This window comes from Hippopotamus amphibius, chromosome 1 (genome assembly GCF_030028045.1).
Source record: "Hippopotamus amphibius kiboko isolate mHipAmp2 chromosome 1, mHipAmp2.hap2, whole genome shotgun sequence".
In the NCBI taxonomy this organism is placed as follows: domain Eukaryota; kingdom Metazoa; phylum Chordata; class Mammalia; order Artiodactyla; family Hippopotamidae; genus Hippopotamus; species Hippopotamus amphibius.
In genome coordinates this window covers 224,452,416-224,473,287 of record NC_080186.1, presented here as the reverse complement: position 1 = coordinate 224,473,287, position 20,872 = coordinate 224,452,416, and the positions used below count along the sequence as shown (strand labels likewise).

At 35.1% G+C, this 20,872-nt stretch overlaps 1 protein-coding gene across 4 annotated transcripts in view; it reads right to left on the bottom strand.

Annotated features, from left to right (window-relative positions):
- ADAMTS6 (ADAM metallopeptidase with thrombospondin type 1 motif 6) overlaps positions 1-20,872 on the bottom strand; it is a 277,799-nt gene that overhangs the window by 181,978 nt on the left and 74,949 nt on the right. The window lies entirely within an intron of this gene.

Sequence of the window (20,872 nt, the reverse complement as noted above, 5' to 3'; positions counted from 1 at the left end):
AGCCCAACACTGTCTGTCTCAGGCGCTAAAGGGTAGAAGATATGAAAAACCAAAATGCTTTCATAATTTCAAAAGAGCTAGATTAAAATTTCAAAGAGCTAGATTAAAATTTTCCCAATATACTAACCAGTTTCTTTTGCACAAAACAATAAAAAGCTTACAAGATCACAACACATAAAACTATTTGGGTTACCTTGGTCTTCTAGACAGGCCTCCCATTCTGTCATTAACTGAACAAGATTTGCTTGAATAAGTTTACTGATAAATACGAAAGAAAGCACTTTCATAATGACCATATTACATGTGGAGCTATGTCAGATAAAATACAAAGAAAATTAAATTGACCTGGTTTCCACTGGGTAGGAACTTATTAAGATGGAAGTATATATAGCCAGATAAATCCATCAAGTCACCTATTACTATCACACAGAAATGAATTATATATTAAACACTGTTCAAGAGCAAAGGTACTTAAGAGATGAAAGATAAAGATCAGTATGTAAATGCCATGGAGGAAAAAAGTAATCACAGTCTTCTATGCTTCATCTGAACAAAGTTGTTCCAGGTAATTTTTAAAAATATCAAGTGAGCACAAATATTGTCCTCTACAAAGTGCAAAAGCAAAATATGTTTGTAACTTTTAGAGTTATAAATAAGAAACAAAGGTTAATTTATTGTTTAAAATTAAAATAGTAACTGGGACTTCCCTGGCAGTCAGTGGTTAAAGACTTTGCTTTCCAATGCAGAGGGTATGGGTTTCATCCCTGGTCAGGGAGCTAAGATCCCACATGCCTTGTGGCCAAAAATAAAAACACAAAACAGAAGCGATATTTTAACAAATTCAATAAAGACTTTAAAAATGGTCCATATTAAAAAAAATCTTAAAACAACAATTAAAATGGTAAGCAAAAGAAGATTTAAAACTTATTAACTATATTAGGAAGATGGGCATAAAGTCAGTGGTTTAAGTCAATGAAATTATTATCCATAAGAGAAGGAAATAAAAGAGAATGTATAAAATTGACAAATCAAAAAACTGTCATGAAAATCATATTACTTACAGACAAAGCACCAACTCTCACAAGTAAAAGCTGGGAAGGAATAGGGCAAGAGACTATTGCTTTTCACCATACATAATGCTTGCTGTTAAAATTTTTCATCTCTTTATTAAAACTTAATCACAAACTCCAAATTTCACATTAGTAAAAAACACAATTTAGAAATGACAATAACTATTTTATTAAAGATTATGAAGCAATTAACAATATTCTACTTGCTGTAGATTCCCACTTAACTGAATTCACAAAACAGCCACTGAAAAGTGATGTTTGTAGAATTATAATGTAACTAATAGCAAGCTAGGAACCGCCTCCCAATGTATTCTGAATCTTCAACAAGGTTTCCTTGGAAGTTGCCAAACTAAAAAAATTATTAGCCCTAATGTAGTTAAGATAAATGCAGTGTCAGGAAAGGTTTTGTGGCAAGTATGAAGGCCTGTTTGGCTAGTAAATTTTTTCTATCTGCCAATTTAAAGAATCCTAAACCCTTCTTCCGAAACCACTGTTCTTTTAGTCTCGTGAGCACTGTAAAAGTAGTCAACTTTTTTTTAGAAGGGGTTTAAATCAAATTTGAGATCTCCAAAGTGTTCTTGCTGTTTTTTGGCCAAATCTAGTATGTCTTCTAGTTTTTTCCTCTTGTTTTTTGCCCCTTACATTGCTTCCAAGACTAAAAATTTTCTGAGCAAAAGTCCTAATGGCCACTCTTGCAGATTCATCATAACCCAAAAGTGTATTACAATGTGACGTGGTAATGTTCTGTCACAAAACCATCATACTGATGTGAACATCAACATGAATATAACATGAAAACGAGTCACTGTGTAAGTATCAATAGTTAAAAGGTGTAATGACAATGATATGTTAAAACTGTACAAAGACAAGGCAATAATCCAAGGTGCAACAATTTTTTTAGAAAAAAGAACAAAATTCTAGAATGAAGAATGACCCTCAAAATACCAAAAGAGTTGAAAAATTTATCTTCACCCAAAGTTTCAACTTCCATTATGAACTTAATGCCAATGCTATATAGGACATGATTCTACTCTCACCAAGGAATTATTATGGCAAAAGGGAAATTGAACTGTGATACGCACATTTGGCTTCACTGAACCAAGAAAAAAAATTTGACCAATGTAAAGATAGTATTTTACTCATTGAAATCAAATGACTTCTCTAAATCCATCTTAAGCCTGCCATGGCACTTAGTCACTTAACTTTCAAAATAATAACCATTTGAGAGATAAAACACAAAGCCACCTTGGATAAATAAAATTGGGAAATGATTAAATAAGGAAAACAAACACCCTTTCTAATGCATGGCCAAGATGCTATTTTAATAAAATTATCAGCTTCATTTAAATTAATATTTTGGAGCTTGTGTTAGTATTATAATAGGTCTAGGAACATGTTTAACACTTCTAATAATACATACTCTTTGTGTATGAGATTATTTCAGAAAATATGTCTGGAATAATAATTGCTGTCATAACATTAAATTATATATTTTAATTTCGTTTCTTTGTTTTTCAAAATTGCTTCCTTCCATCCGCTAATTTCATCAATGCGTTCCTTACTCCTAGCTCAAACACAAACACATTCATACAATAAAGTGATGCTAAGAAATCATTCATGTTAGTATGAGATTTTTTTTTAGTACCAGGGCTCCTACTTTTAGCAGATATATTTTTGGCTTACATTTAAATGATTAAAAACGTATACCTTTTCAGATTTTGTCAATATATTTCATACATCTAATTCATCAATATGATATTTATTTTGCAAGCTTGACGGCTGGAAAAATACAAAGAATCACAAAAAAGATTAAAGCAAGGCACAGATATTTTTAATAATAATCCACTGAAATAATCTGTTACAAATATTTTATCTTGAAAATAAAACATTTTTGTGGGTCTCCTTCTAACTAGCTGTTCTCAAAAGAAAGAGCTCTGATCTAGGCAAACAGGAGAACTACATCCTGTTCTTGGTTGTGGTGTGTCACTGAACCAGTCTACAATTATGTCAGATGAGAAGTGCAATGTTTTCCCTCTTGTTTATCGCAAAAGCATATTCCATAAGAATGAAGGTATGAAATTTGAAAGGAAGGGCCAAACAACAGGACCACACCTCCCAGAACCCCAAAAAGGCAGGCTTTTCAGTTTTGTCTTAGAGAAAATACTTTGCACCTTTTCCTTTTTAGTATTTAATATCTTTTGTTTACACACATTTTCATCCCTGTCAAGGATCACCTCTCTGTATGTCTCTTCAAATTAATCCAAGCCAATGACACCACACTAACATTTATCACTTTGCTCAAACTCTATTTTGCTGGGAAGTTGGAATTTATTAGAGATTTTAAGTTCCAACCAAATATTGATGCAGCTGCTCCCTGAAGTTTTAAGGGTATGTTAAAATTGTGTGTTTTGGAGAATGAACAATGAAGGTGTTCAGCTTTCTACTTCTGCTTTCCTTCCATATCTCAACTTACTTTTATTTAGCTTTTAGTTTTAAATAAAGATATCATACATTTGTCAGGAGTGATAAGACTAATAAAGAAATAGCCTCTAGTGCAGACTGGAAGGCACTAACTGGGTTTGGCATGGAGTTTGCTGTGCAGTGTGGTAGGGGTGAAGGTAAAGAGCAAGAGTGTCAAATAATAAAAGAATAATGTACAGCATTTATTGCACTCAAAATTATGTGTAAAACTACTCCATGACCTACACATTTACAGTCAATTAATCTACGACTAAGGAAGCAAGAATATCCAATGGAGAAAAGACAGTCTCTTCAATAAGTGGTGCTGGAAAACTGGACAGCTATATGTAAAAGAATGAAATTAGAACATTTGCTAACACCATATACAAAAATTAACTTAAAATGGATTAAAGACCTAAATATTAGACTGGAAACCACAAAACTCCGAGAGAGAAACAGGCAGAATCCTATTTGACATAAATCATCACAATACCTTTTTGATCTGTCTCCTAAAGCAAAGGAAATAAAAGAAAAATAACCAAAGGAACCTAATTAAACTTAAAGGAAACCACTGACAAAACGAAAAGACAACCTACTGAATGGGAGAAAATAATTGCAAATGATATGACCAAAGGGGTTAATATCCAAAATACATAAACAGCTTATGCAACTCAACATTAAAAAATGAACAACCTGATCAAAAGATGGGCAGAAGCAGAGATAAACTATGGTCAACTAATCTATGCCAAAAGAGGCAAGGATATACAATGGAGAAAAGGCAGCCTCTTCAATAAGTGGTGCTGGGAAAACTGGACAGCTACGTGTAAAAGAATGAAATTAGAACACTCCCTAACACCATACACAAAAATAAACTCCAAATGGATTAAAGACCTAAATGTAAGGCCAGACACTGTAAAGCTCCTAGAGGAAAACACAGGAAGAACACTCTGACATAAATCACAGCAAGATCTTTTTTGACCCACCTCCTAGAGTAATGAGAATAAAAACAAAAATAAGTAAGTGGGACCTAATGAAACATAAGCTTTTGCACAGCAAAGGAAACTATAAGCAAGATGAAAAGACAGCCCTCAGAATGGGAGAAAATATTTGCAAACGAATCAACAAAGGATTAATCTCCAAAATATATAAATAGTTCATGCAGCTCAATATCAAAAAAAACAAACAACCCAATCAAAAAATGGACAGAAGACCTAAATAGGTATTTCTCCAAAGACATACGGATGGCTAAGAGGCACATGAAAAGCTGCTCAACATCACTAATTATTAGAGAAATGCAAATCAAAACTACAGTGAGGTATCACCTCACACCAGTTAGACTCGGCATCATCAGAAAATCTACAAACAGTAAATGCTGGAGAGCGTGTGGAGAAGAGGGAACCCTTTTGCACTGTTGGTGGAAATGTAAATTGATACAGCCACTATGGAGAAGTATGGAGGTTCCTTGAAAAACTAAGAATAGAGTTACCATATGACCCAGCAATCCCACTGCTGTGCATATATTCAGAGAACACCATAATTCAAAAAGACACATGAACTCCAATGTTCATTGCAGCACTATTTGCAATAGCCAGACATGGAAGCAACCTAAATGTCCATCAACAGATGAATGGATAAAGAAGATGTGGTACATATATACAATGGAATACTACTCAGCTGTAAAAAGGAATGAAACTGGGACATTTGTAGAGTCATGGATGGACCTAGAGACTGTCATACAGAGTGAAGTGAGTCAGAAAGAGAAAAACAAATATCATATATTAACACATATATGCGGAATATAGAAAAATAGTATAAATCAACTGGTTTGCAAGGCAGAAACAGAGACACAGATGTAGAGAACAAACATATGGACACCAAGTGGGGAAAGCGGTGTTGGGGGCGAGGTGGTTAGGGTGGGATGAATTGGGAGATTGGGATTTCCATACATATATTACTAACAAGAAAAAAAAATCAAATTGTACGCTTTAAATATATGCAGTTTATTGTATGTCAATTGTATCTCAATAAAAGTTCTTAAAGGAAAAAAAAAAAAAAAAAGATGGGCAGGAGACCTGAATAGGCATTTTTCCAAAGAGGAAATAGAGATGACCAACAAGCACACACAAAGATGCTCCATATCACTAATCATCAGGGAAATGCAAATCAAAATCATAATGAGATACCACCTCATACCTGTCAGAATGGCTATTGTCAAAAAGAACACAAATCATAAATGTTGCTGAGGATGTGGAGAAAAGGGAATCCTCATACACTGTTGGTGGGTGTGTAAACTGGTGCAGCCTCTGCAGAAAACAGTGTGGAGGTTTCTCACAAAGCTAAAAATAAAGCTACCACATGACCCAGTAATTCCATTCCTGGATATATATCCAAAAAAAAAACCCAAACCCTAAAAGCACTAATTTGAAAAGATATGTGCATCCCAACATTCATAGCAGCATTATTCACAATAGTCAAGATATGGAAGTAACGTAAGTGTCCGTCAACAGATGAATGAATAAAGAAGACGTGCTATATATGTGTGTGGGGGTACACACACACACACACACACATCATGGAATACAACTCAGCTATAAAAAAGAATTAAATTTTGCCATTTGCAACAACATGGAAGGACTTGGAGGGTATTATGCTAAGTGAAATAAATCAGAGAAAGACAAATAGGTATGTTATCACTTACATGTGGAATCCGAAAAATAAAACAAACTAGTGACTATCACAAAAAATGAAGCAGACTCACAAATATAGAGAACTAGTGGTTACCAGTGAGGAGAGAGAAGTGGGGAGGGGCAGTGTAGGGGTAGGAGATTAAAAAGTACAAACTATTACGTATAAAATAAGGTATAAGGATATATACTATACAACACATGGAATATACCCAATATTTTATAATAACTATAAATGGAATATAACCTTTAAAATTGTAAATCACTATATTGTACACATTAATTTATACAATACTGTGCATCAACTATACTTTAAAAAGGCTTGAAACAAACAAAAAACTACTTCATGTGTTGTAGTTATGTGAAAAGCAATTAAAAAATATGGCTTTGTAAAAAATGAATGAAATTGTAGATTTTAAGGCAATATTATATTTGTAATTCAATACCATTTTCCTCATTTCATTCACACATTGAGAAATTAACATTACAAAGCACTGTGAATAGTCCCTTGACCCAGAGACCTAAGAAAGATAGTGATGTTAAGAGAATTCAGAAGAGAGTATGTCCTCAAAAGAACTCCAAATTTATCTATTTCATGTATAGTAGTTGCTAAAATACAACCTTAATGCTGTATCTCTTTTATAAAATGTTTTATATTTTTTAATAGTTTACCATGCTGGTCTAATACCCCTTTAAAGTGAGCTTTTGGATGGTATTGATCATATCTTCTCTCTACCATATAAGCTCTTCCAAGAACTTAGTGAAATCTGTGGATCTTCAAAAATGATTTGCAAATAAAGATTATAATGTATTTAACCAAACAGAGTAGTATCAACCTCTTTTAGGATCATCAAGAAGTGACATAGCAGGCCCATGAATATAAATCCCATAGTGAAAAACGGGGAAGCTGGCCTTAGAAACAAAAACTACAGACCAGAAAAAAGAATTTCAGTAAGAACAAGATGGCTTAGAATAGTTTATACAAACATGAAATGAGTTTTGTTTGGATTCTAAATTTGCAGTGAATTTACAAGCCACACTGCTCCAAAATTCCTCTTTATAAGATGTACAATTATGTTGAATGTCTCAGTATTCCAAAGACACTCAAATAGCCACCACTACCATCTACCTTAAAAAAATGGTTTTAAATATATACATAAATTTGGTACTTGAAGTTCAGTACCAATACCACTTCATAGAACCAGGCACCTCAGTTTCAACCTACAACTCCCAAATTGTTTCCGTTTCTACACCACTGCAACTAACAATCCTGCCAGACTGCACAAAACCATCCCGTGGTTTTGTCTGATGTGGAAAAAAGTCCATGAGGGACTAGGAGGTGCCACCAAACTCATGCCAGGATAAAGATCTAAGTTGGTTGGGATAGAAATTGGTGCCGTAACCCAATGCATCACCTTATTTCCATTCTCTATCTTTTTGAGCAAAAATTTTTTACCATGGTAATTTTGTATTTATCACTCAAAAAACCTGCTTTGTATGAACTAACAGTAGTGTATCTGATGGAATCATTCTGGTAGATTTTTGAAAGAGCCCATTTTTATAATGGTAAAACTTCAGCACACAGTGATCAACAGGCTATAAAAAAAGAGACCTAAAGAGAAGATGAAGTTAGCCTGTCAGGAGATCTGCGTTCTAGTCCTGGTGCTACCAGTAACTAGTTACATTCCCTTTGACAAGTCATCTCATTGTGCCATAATTTTCTCACACTGGCTCTCTCAGCTTCACAGTATCTGGCCAGGAGAGGCAGATGAAATATTCCACATGAACAGAAAAGTACTTAATAAATATAATAAACTAACCAATCAAAATTAATATAAATTCATCTCATTTTTTTAACCCAGAGAGAATTCTGTCAATGAATAGTATTTGTCCTCCAAAAAAACTATCCAAGGTTAAGTACTTTTCTGAGACTCTTTTCTAAAAAACCAAATTATAAATCTAGAAAAGTAAACACTACTCAAATCATATTCTATAGACATTTACTGTATTAATTCAACAATAGGAAATAGAGCTTGAAGAGTAACCCACATGTTTCAAACAAAAGTTAACATAATGCCAGGAATTAGTGGACTCAATTCTTCCAATCACATATTTTACTTCTCTCTTGCTAACCTTTTATTGACTTCAGAAAAAATTTCTGCCTTCAGTTGGGGAAGAGACAAACAAAGCCCAGTCTACAATTTTCACTTCAGGAAATAAGTCATTTATAAATGTGATTTTAAAACCAAACAGAACTATCCTGTTTCAGTAGAAAACTTTTTTAAAAAGGAATCTTTTAAATATCACTGAACAAAAATAATGTTTCCAAAATTATGGCATCAAAGAATGTAGAAGGAATATATAACAAACCTCAGTTTATCAGAAATCCAAAAGGTAAAATGACAACAACTAGCATTTTCCCATGGTATTGTATAATACCCAGAATTCATAAAGATGTACCCAAGACAACCTGGAGCCTATCAGGATTTCTGATCCATCCTATATTAAATTATACTCAAGGTAATTTTCACATAAAGTATTTATTGTAGCCTCATTCTATGAACACATACTAACCCATGTATAAAATATTGTAATTCTCATATAAATAAAATACCTAATACTCCATCTTTTTGAAGAAAAAAAGGGAGAATACTATAGCATATTACTGATATAATTTCCACTTAAGCTGCTTCAAATACTGGTTTCCTTGTTTTCCTACTTCTAAGTCAATGTGATAAGATACCAAGATGGTAATCTATGGCCAACAAGGTTGTAACAAGAGCTTCAGCCTCTTTTATGGTAGTAAAATTACATATCCCTTATGCCTAGACTACAAATAGGCTATTTTGGTAAATTTTAAAGTCAGCAGTAGCAATGCAAAAGAAAATTTTAGCATTAACATGAATTTTTAAAATCATTAACTTTTCCCTCCAAAATGATACTTTCTGATATGATACAAAGTTTACTGCTAATTCATTTCAGACCAATACTTATTCTTCTCTTTGGTAATGAGTGTTTCTACAATTTGAAAATTCACTTAAGCTTATTTTACTATTATTGACTCCATTCATCAAGTCTAAAAAGGTGTTATACATTACCCACTAAATGCAAATAATTTTTGGAAGCATTGCTTAGTGGACTTTTACGCTGTGTAACATAATCAATTAAAGGTAAGAGACTTGTAAATAATCTTTAGGGAGAGCCACCTGCCAAACTACACAGCATTCATGGTAAGAAAATTATCCTTGGGATTTATAATTTCAAATCAAAATAAATCATCAACTATTCAAAAAGAATGATTTTCTGTGTCAAATAGAAACATTAACATCACGAAAAGCTTGTACCTAATTATAAATCATTTTAAAATCATCCCAGGATATTTCAAGTTGATCTAAGCCATAATTTAAAGTTCTCAGAGCCAACTGAGAGCTACCTTCACAATCTATTTTGAATTTAGAAAAACTGAAGTGCAAAAATCACATGAATATACGATAAGGACTCTGGTGTTCTGAGCTCCTGTCACCTTGCCAACAGTTCACCATCTAAAAAGCCAATCTCTTTGTGTTTGGAAGGGGCATAAATATCCTCAATTTGACTGCAGGACATGGTTTTCTCTCTTCAAATATTGATGTGAAAGGATTCTGGCAAAGTACAAGGACTATTTTTCCCTGGAGAAACTGCAGCTGTGAGAACTGACCTCAGTCTTTTAAGACCAAAGGATTCTGTCTGGGAAAATGACTTACTGATTATCAGAGTTAGCAGAATAAAAGACCTCAGTCTTCAGAACTTCTTCACCAAATAACGACTCTCTTTTAGTATTTCTAATACATCATAGAGTACTGCCATGTTGCACAGCTCCAGAGGATAACGTTCATAGAGGATACAATATAAGTATGCCTCCTCGTGATTTGAAATTCAGCCCTGGTATCACCATCATCATGAAAGCTTTCTTGCTTCCTTGCTAAGTGCCTGATCATGGAATCCTGGTTTATACTGATATAATCTACTTATCATAGATATGCTGCCCAGATCAGACCACCTTACCACTTCATAGTTCTTGGAAGCCTGATAAAGATCTGCATCTCTTATAATCCAGAACACCTAGGTTCTACCTTTTTAAATAAGGTTTTGCTTGTTCAAGGCAGAGATAGAAATCTTGTTTAAATCACAACAATTGATCATCCATGGGAAATAGTACAATGTGGTAGAAGGTCCACTAGAGTAAGAGCTACCATTTTTATTAATCATGCCTCAGGTCATCCATCTATAGATAAGGGGCAGTAACTGACTTAACCATTCCATGTAATTATTAGGATAATCACCAAAAAATATGCCAAAGTACTCTATAAGTTGAAACATAGTATGCAAACATTATTTTGTAAATAGGGACATTTTTAATAGAAAAGTCTTCTCAAGTGGTATATACATACAATGGAATATTATTCAGCCATAAAAAAGAATGAAATAATGCTGTTTGCAGCAACATGGATGGACCTAGAGATTATCATACTCAGTGAAGTAAGTCAGACAGAGAGAGACAAACATCACATGATATCCCTCATATGTGGAATCTATGAAAATGATACAGATGAACTTATTTACAAAAGAGAAACAGACTCATAGATATAGAAAACAAACTTATGGTTACCAAAGGGGAAAGGAGTGAAGGAGGGATAAATTGCATATTTGGGATTAACAGATACACACTAGTATATATAAAATAGGTAAACAAGGACCTATTGTATAGCACAGGGAACCATATTCAGTATCTTGTAATAACCTACAATGGAAAAGAATCTGAAAAAGAATATGTATATGTATACGTGTGTGTGTATACACACATACACAATATATATGTAACTGAATCACTTTGCTGTACACCTGAAACACTGTAAGTCAACTATACTTTAATTTAAAAAAATAACAAAATAAAAAGTCTTCTCAATATTATTTGGCTATAGCAATGTTAAATAAATAAATTATTTGGAACAGAATTTCTAAGAGTCTATTTCTTCTAAGCACTGTATTTAGGGTCTCTTTTTTCAGATAGGTCATTTTTAAGTAAAATTAGCTCAAATCTTAATTAAAGAAGCAAGCAATATCACTCTTTCTACAAGGTAGAATAAAGATTGCTAGATTACAATACACAACAGCATCTTTGTGTGCTAATTGTTTTACTTAGTACAGACTTTTTAGCACTTTAGAGATTTACTTCATCTATAGTTTCAGGGAATGAGCATTCCTATATAAGTAAATGCTGGCAGATAAATTTCTGCCTCTTTTTTTGGACTTTACAGTCATCATATGAAACCAAAAACATCTCTTTTGATGCCACAGGCACAAAGTCATCAACTAAACTGAAAAAACAAAAATCCATTTGTTCCAAGTTTAAACCAGGCTATTTCATCAGATTTCAGATAACCGTGCTTCCAAAACTAACCTGAAAAAAAGGAACTAACTGCATACATGTAATCTGCTAGAGAGCAAAGGGATACAAAACTTTTAGTGCTATATAAAGGCAGAAGTGAGAATTATTATTATTATTTGGTGCCGTGACTCGGATAGAAGTGAGAATTATTATTCAGAGAACCTATATCAATTAGTTCAAATTGTTTGCTAATGGTAATGGTAAAAAGTTTGGCTAAACCTAAAAAAAAAGTAGTGTCTCTATAATTTCCATTCTGATTGTGTCTTCAAATAGCCATAAAGGAGAAAGAATGAGAGAAGAAAATACTTAATATTGAAACTCTACAAAAATCTATCAAAATTACTTGAATCCAACCAAGATCGGGAGTACATGAAGCAAGAAGTTAGTCACAATGTCCCAGGCAGCTGAGTAAAATGATGCTTCAATTATTACTGATTTTTTTTGGCCTTGTGGATTTATACTCGAAAAGGTATAACCTTGCTATTTAAGATGTGTGAGATTCTCCTATAACTAGTATGTCTGTTATAAAAATCCATGTTCCAGACTTCATAGGTGGCACAGTGGTTAAGAATCCTCCTGCCAATGCAGGGAACACGGGTTCGAGCCCTGCTATGGGAAGATTCCACATGCCACGGAGCAACTAGGCCCGTGCACCACAACTATTGAGCCTGTGCTCTAGAGCCCGTGAGCCACAACTATTGAGCCCGTGTGCCACAACTATTGAAGCCCACCTGCCTAAAGCCTGTGCTCCACAACAAGAGAAGTCACTACAATGAGGAGCCTGCACACCACAATGAAGAGTAGCCTCCACTCGCAGCAACTAGAGAAAGCCCGTGTGCAGCAACGAGGACCCAACACAGCCAATAAATAAATAAAATAAATAAATTAAAAAAAAAAGTTACCCTTATTTAAAAAATAAATTAAAAAAAAATAAAAGGAGGAAAGTATTCTGTGCATAGTTGCAAAGCCAGAAAACTCCACCCTAAAAAAAAAAAAAAAAAAATTCATGTTCCTAAAGCTATTATTTTACTGATCCCATAGTCTCACAAACTGGTCATAGATTTAAAGTCCAGATTATTCTAAGTGTTAAATCAGTAAAATCTAAATTCAATCCACCTGATTGCTGTTCTTGTAATCAATACAAGCTCAGATATCCCCCACCCCTCTGTCCCCTGCCAAGTTCAGTAGTAGAACTGCTCTGTTCTAAAAATACTGTTGCTTCTGGATGACTTTCAGGGAAAGCCCAAAAGAAAATAAATTATAGCAGTCTATCCAAGAGGCAAGGAAGGCACAGATAACAACCAAGACAGATTCTCTCCTTTCTAAGTTTCCATTCCAAGAAAAAAAATGGGAAGGGAGGGGTGATTCTTTTAACATAGGCCAGTTAATTTATGAGCCAAGACAAGAGAATGGAGAATTATGCATGATATCAGAACTCTTCAAAATATCACAAAGATAATTATAGACATGCACTAAAATGAATATTCCCATGAATAAACTAAATTTAAAGCTAAAAAATTCAAAGACAATTCTCTATTTTTACTTAGTATTCAACATATGCAGAATGATATTACAAATGTGATTTAACAGAATTAACATTTGTGGAGGCAAGGGAGACAAAGGTGAAGCTTCCATATTAATCTTTAAAAAAAACCTTCTTTATTAGAACGTCACTTTTTAATAGTTCAACTCCAGAGCCTTAAATAAGAATACATATCAGTAAGACTGGCACAACATTGTAAATCAACTCTAATTAAAAAAAATTAAAAAAAAAAACACACATAGGTAGATCTTTCACTTACCATGGGTAACATTCCTAAAAACCATAACATAAAACATAAAATTTGTCAGTTAAATCTGATTTTCCCATGGTTACAATGTTAAATTAGATTAGAAGAATTTATTCTGCAACTGCTGTCAGCCCTCAACTGTCAGTCCTCTCCAGGAATTATTCTAAGTTCTATAGATCACTTTGCCCAAGATTACACCACCTCTTGGGGGCAGCTTGCATGAAGTGACTGATCAGTGTAGGGGTACAAAGACCAGGCCTCCTTATTTCAGCCTAGATCAGCTCTAAACAGGCTTCCTACAGGTTTGGCTGAGGCCTTTTTTCTGATTGCAGCACAGCCCTATTTCTCCTTCAGCCCAGTTCTGCTTCCTTCCCTTTCCCCTTGGGTATAAATCCTAAAAGTTCTCACTAACAACATCCGGCATACTAATCCTGCTTCCTGGGGAACCAATCTGCAACTATTATAGATAAATCAAACAGGATTACTTGTATAAATCAAACAAGACTACATATATAACCAATCACATAAAATTCTATTTATGATCATGTTATATCATATCCTAGTGCACACAATTCTCTTTCTTAATTCAGGCTTTATTTCTATTTCTTAAAAAAAGCAATTACAAGGGTGTGGAGTAAGAAGATCCTGAGCTCACCTCCTCCCACAGACACACCAAAACTGCAACTACATATAAGACAACTATGAGAACAAACTGAAGACTAACAGAATAGATTTTCTGAAACTAAGGATATAAAGAAATGGCCACATCAAGACAACTAGGAAGGGCAGAGACACTGTCTAGTTAGAATCCACACTCCTAGTGCGGCAACCCACAAAGGGAAGGACTATCACAACTACAGAGGTCCCCCCTGAGGAGTGAGGGGTCTGGGCCCCACATCAGGCCCCTCATCCTGGGGGACCTGCATAAGGAAGAGGAGCCCTCATGTATCTAGTTTTGAAACTGGGGGCTTATACCCAGGAGAGCCAGAGACCTGTGAAAAACGGAAAGTCAGCTCTTGAAGGGATCATGCACAAACTCACCTGCTCTAAGTCCCAGCACAGAGGCAGCAGCTTGAAAAGCACCTGGGTCATACGAGAAGGAAATTCATTGACTAATTTTAGGACACGTGCCAGAGAGGCAGGGATCTGGTGGAACTCTGTGAATGAAAGCGTTGGTAGGTACCAATATTTTTTTAAAACTCTACTTCCTCCGAACTGGCCCTGTGATGGCAGGCATTATTTCTGTCACTCACTATCAACCTAGCTAACACTGTTAACATTAGCTAATGCCCCACCCCAGCATTCCATTAAGGACCAGCCCCACCCAAACCACTACCCCAGCACCTCCAAAGTTGACCCTGCCTCATCCCACCTGGTAGGCCACCTCAGCCAGCACTGGTGACCCTCCAAAGTGGCCCCCATAACACCCTACCCAGCGGGCATCCCTGGACAACACTGGCACTCCTCCAAAGTGATTCCCACTCCAAGGGGCCAGCCACAACCACCAACCCACTTGCAGCAGTCACAGCCCAATTACAACAGGAGGGGCACACAGCTCAAACAGGGGATACCCCTGGAGGAGCTGGCTCTGGTGACCATGGGGGATTGTGACACTGGGCCCTATAGAACATCCACTACATAAAGTCACTCTTTCAAGACTGGGAGATGTAGCTGATATATTCAAACACACAGAAAAACATAGGCAAAATGAGACACAGGAGTGCTTTTCAAACAAAAGAACAAGACAAAACCTCAGAAAAAGAACTAAATGAACTGAAGATAAGCAATTAACCAGATAGAGTTCAAAGAAATAGTCATAAAGACATTCAACAAACTCAGATGAAGAATGGGTGAGCTCAGTGAGAACTTTGAAAAAGAGATATAAAGTATAAAAAAAGAAATAATCACAACTGAAGAACACAATAAGTGAAATGAAAAATAAACCAGAGGGAATCAACAGTAGATTAGAGGATGCAGAAAAATTTGTTCAGCAATCCAAAAAATTGAGTAGTGAATATCACCCAATGGGAACAGTGAGAAGAAGAAAATGTTTTTAATGAAGATAATTTAAGAGATCTTTTGGATAACATCAAGCATACTAACATTTGCACTATAGAGGGCCTGGAAGTAGAAGGGAGGGGAAAAAAAGGACAGAAATCCTACCTGAAAAAATGGCTGGAAACTTCCCTAACCTAGTAAAGGAAACAGACATCCAAGTCCAGGAAGTACAGAGAGCACAAACAAGATGAATGCAAAAGATTCACACCAAGAAATATTATAATTAAAATGTCAAAAGTTAAAGATAGAGAATCATAAAAGCAGCAGAAAACAAACAAAACAAACAAAAACAAACCAAAAAAGTCAGCTAGTTACATACAGGGGAACCCTGTTAAACTATCAACTGATTTTTCAGCAGAAACTTCACTAGCCAGAAAGAACTAGCAACATATATTCAAAGTAGTAAAAGAGAAAAAACTTAGAACAAAGAATACTCTACCCAGCAAAGTTAACATACAGAATTGAAGGAGAAAGAAAGAGTTTCCAGACAAAGCCAGCCATACAAGAAAGTTAAAGGGGACTTCTTTAAATGGAAAAGAAAAGGCCATAACTAGAAACAAGAAAATTATAAAGGAAAAAAATCTCACTGGTAAAGGCAAATATATAGTAAAGGTAGGGGGGCATCAACCACCTATAAAGCTAGTAGGAAGCTTAAAAGTCAAAAGTAGAAAAAGTGACTATATATAAAATAATTACTTAGTGATACACAAAATAAAAGATGTAAAATATGATACCCAAAACTTAAAATGTTGGGTAGGATTAAAAATGTAGTGCTTTTAGAATGCACATGAACTTAAGCAACCACCAACTTCAAAACAAAAACCTATGCAGATACACAAAAAAACTTAAGAGAAAGGAATACAAATTTAACACTAAAGAAAGTCATCAAATCACAAGGGAAGAGAACAAAAGAAGAAAGGAAAAGAGAACCACAAAAATAACCAGAAAACCATTAATAAAATGGCAATAAGTGCATAAGTGTCAAAAGTACTTCAAATATAAATGGACTAAATGCTCCAATCAAAAGATAAAGGGTGGTTGAATGGAGAAAAAAACCCAAGACTCATATATATGGTGCCTACAAGAGACTCACTTCAGATTTAAAGACACCCACAGACTCAAAGTGAAGGGATGGCAAAAGACATTCCATGCAAACAGAAATGAAAAGAAAGTTGGGGTAGCAATACAAATATCTGACAAAATAGACTTTAAAACAAAGACTGTAAAGAGAGACAAAGAAGACCACTGCATAATGATAAACGGATCAATCCAACAAGAAAATATAACACTTGCAAATATCTATGTACCCAACATGGACCACATAAATACATAAAGCAAATATTAACAGACATAAAGGGAGATATCAACACTAATACAATAGTATAGGACTAGGGGACTTTAATACCTCACTTACATCAATGGATAGATCATCCAAACACAAAATTAATCATGGAAACATAGGCTTTAAATGACATTTTTTCAGATTAACTTTATAGATATATACAGAACATTCCACCCCAAAAGAGCAGAATACAAATTCTTTTCAAGGACATGGAACATTCTCCAGGATAGATCACAGGTCAGTCAACAAAACAAGTCTCAGTGAATTTAAGAAGACAGGCCCTGCCCACCAATGGGCCAATACCAACTCCAGGACCCCCAGGGCCCTACAGCCAGACTCCTGGAGTCTGACTCCACTCACTTGTGGGCCAGCACTAGTTCCAGGACTAGCCTCCCCCACCTGTGGGAAGGCACCCCCAGGATGCTCTAGGCCACAGCTCTGACCACCAGCAGGTTGACACCAACTCCAGACCCCCAGGGCTTGCAGTCAGAGACCCTGGGACCTGGCTGTGCCTACCAGGAAACCAGCCCACCAGCAGCCTTATATTAGTCAGGAGACATATTTAGAGGGTATTACACTAAATAAAATAAGTCAGATAAAGACAAATACCTTAAGATCTCACCTATATGAGCAACCTAAAAAACAAACAAAACAAAAACAGACTCATATATACAGAGGACAAACAGGTGGTTGACAGCGGTGGGGAATGTGAAATAGGTAAGTGATTAAGGGGTACAAACTTAAAATAATTAAGTGATGAGAATGTAATGTACAACACTGAAAGGAAAGATTTAATAAAGATAAGACTTAAGGTGACTTAACTTTTTAGAGTTGGTTATAGTATGTCTATTTTGCCTCTTCATTCTAATTTCACATTTCCCTATAGAAAACATGGTCATCAGAAATCAGTTTGTGTATGTCTAAAAGGAGAAAGTCCTTTTGCTTATTTCAGCTATCATTTCACCTGTAACAAGATTTCTTTTGGATCCTTTTATTATTCAAAGCATATCTGCTTTCAGAATGCAAAAATGGACTCAATTGGGACCTCTTTAGAGAGAGTGACAGGGACAAGCATTTACTAATCTCTCACTTATTGATTTTCTTTTATTACAGCAAGTCCTCAAAGCATTTGAACATTTGCCATTACCCACATGCTCTGTAACCCATGCTTCTTTTTCTTACTTTGTGACACTCCATATTCTTCCCACGTCACATGGCTAAATTTCGACTTTATTCTGACAACTGATATTCTTGAAAATGTACGTAATGGGATTTTAGATTGCCAAACAAGCTGGAAAGACTTATTATTATCTTTACTCCCTAAAAGCATATGCAGAGCATACACTCCAATGACCTATCCCTTCACAAGCCAACAAGATGATCTGGCCCACATTAAAATCCCATTTAAGAATGATGATGATAAGAGAATAAAATGGTAGTAAATGCACAGGTATTTTTAAAAGTTAACAAACTGTATTATCCACTTTGGACTCCATATACTTATTTGTGTTTTGTTTTTGTAAATTTTTCACAGGGAGGAAGTTGGGGCAAGGGGATGGTTAAAAAAGAAGAACCAAAAAATAGCATGAGCATCTCTATTAGTTTCCTGTGGCTGTCATACCAGAGTACTACAAACTCAGTGGCTTAAGACAACAAAAATTTATAGCCTCACATTTCTGGAGGGTAGAAGTTCGAGATCAAGTTGTCAGCAGGGCCATACTCCCTCTGATATCTGTAGGGGAGAATCATTCCTTGCCTTTTTGAGCTTCTGGTATTTGCCTGGATTCCTTGGGGTTGCTTGGCTTGTACATGAATCACTCCAATATCTGACTCCTTCATCACATGGCCGTTTTCTCACTGTGTGTCTCTGTCTCTGAGTCTCTTCTACTTTTCTTATAAGGACACCAGTCATGTTGGATTAAAGACCCATGGTATTCCAGTAAGACTTCATCTTAAGTAATGACATCTGCAATGACCCCATTTCCAAGTAAGGTCACTGGGGTACTGGGGGTTAGGACTTCAACATGTCTTTTTTAGGGGGATACAGTTCAACCCATACATCATCTGACAAATGGATATTTCGAATTAGATGTTTATCCTATCAAATACAAAATGCATTATTTTCTCCTACAAGATTTTCTATGCTATCATTATGCTCCCAGACCTCTTGAATAATCTTTAACTTATTCTTTACATCTTCTGATATTCAATCAAACACCAATTCTATCAATCTTTCTTTCAAGATGGCACTAATTCAGTTTAATCCACTGAGTCTGATTTGTTCTAACAGTCTCTGAATTGGCCTCCCTACTTTCAAGGTCTCCTGATTCAAGCCATCCATTACAAATATATTTTCTTCAATTCTGGCCAACACGTAAATCCTCTTTAAAAACTCCATTAATGTACATAAAGTGCTTAGCAGAGAACTGGTTCATACTACTATTTAGTAAAAAACAAAACAAAACAAAAAAACAACCCTATTATGACTTTATCATATTTATTGCTTACATTTTATTATTTCTTATATTATCATTTACATTGTGTGAGTCATCCTTTCTGTATAAAGATCAACAGTTTCTCAAAACAAATTCTGATTCCCAATAAATTTTAAAAGCATCGGGACAGAGGATGCTTCTTCTTCCTATTTACTATGGCATTATAGTGTATCCAATTACTGAGTATTTTACAAAGAAAGAGAGGAACACATCCAATTTTATAATATCTGAGAAGAAGCAGTTGTAGGAATTTAAAAATTACCAAAAGCAATAGTGTAGTATGAGAAATATCTCAGAGTATAAGCACTGTGCAAATGTAAGGTTCAATCTTGTCATTACAATTTACCACTACTCATTTTGGCTGAGCATGGAGGACTAAGAATTATGGGGCAGTGATGACCTCTATGGTCAGAGAAAAGAGAAGCTGTTTATGGCAACCAGATTTTGGTTTATTTTATCAGAACCCCTCCAATCTGATATTTGAATATTTTCACAATATAGGCTCTGTAATTTACTAATTAAGCTATATTCTACCAGGGTTGTGAGTATTCTACAAAAAATTATAGTGATGGCTTCTTGCCTACATCTTTAGATATTTTTCTTCTAACTGAATTTTAACCCATATATTATTACATTATGCCTGGCATTGAAAATATCTCACTATTTTCTTTCTTTTTTTTCCTAGTTTCTTTTTAAAATTTGTTTATTTACTTTTGTTTATTGGCTGTGTTGGGTTTCCGTTGCTGCGCACGGGCTTTTTGTAGTTGTGGAGAGTGGGGGCTACTCTTCGTTGCGGTGTGCAGGCTTCTCATTGCAGTGGCCTCTCTTGTTGCGGAGCATGGGCTCTAGGCACATGGGCTTCTGTAGTTGTGGAGCATGGGCTCATTAGTTGTGGCTCATGGGCTGTAGAGCACAGGCTCAGTAGTTGTGGCACATGGGCTTAGTTGCTCTGCAGTATGTGGGATCTTCCCAGACCACAGCTCAAACTGGTGTCCCCTGCATTGGCAGGCGGATTCTTAACCACTGTGCACCAGGGAAGCCCTCACTATTTTCTTTTTTAAAAAAAAGTTCCTTGTTAATGTTAGGTAATGAATACATCTACTCTATTTTTGTGTATATTTGAAATTTTACATTTAAATATCCTCTATTACTTGATATTTAAGTTGCATCCAATTTCCCTCTATTATTAATAATAGAGGAAATAATAATATGGTAATGAATATCTTTGTTACACAAATCTTTAAAGATGTATCTGTTTATGTTCTTAAAAGGGATTGCTAGAAATGTATTTGATGGATCTAAAGATATATGAAAATGCTATTAATTCATATTTACAAAATGCCTTTCAGTAATGCTATACCAATTTATACTATCAAACACTAGGGATATGAGGGCCTATGACACAATACCTTAATAAGCATCCTATTAGCTTCTTTAATCAACATCTTAACAAGCACTGACTATTAACTTTTAGGTCCTGATAAATACAAAATGATTATTGAGAAAGCAAGATGATTTCACTGGATTTGTTATGGAAGGAAGAAC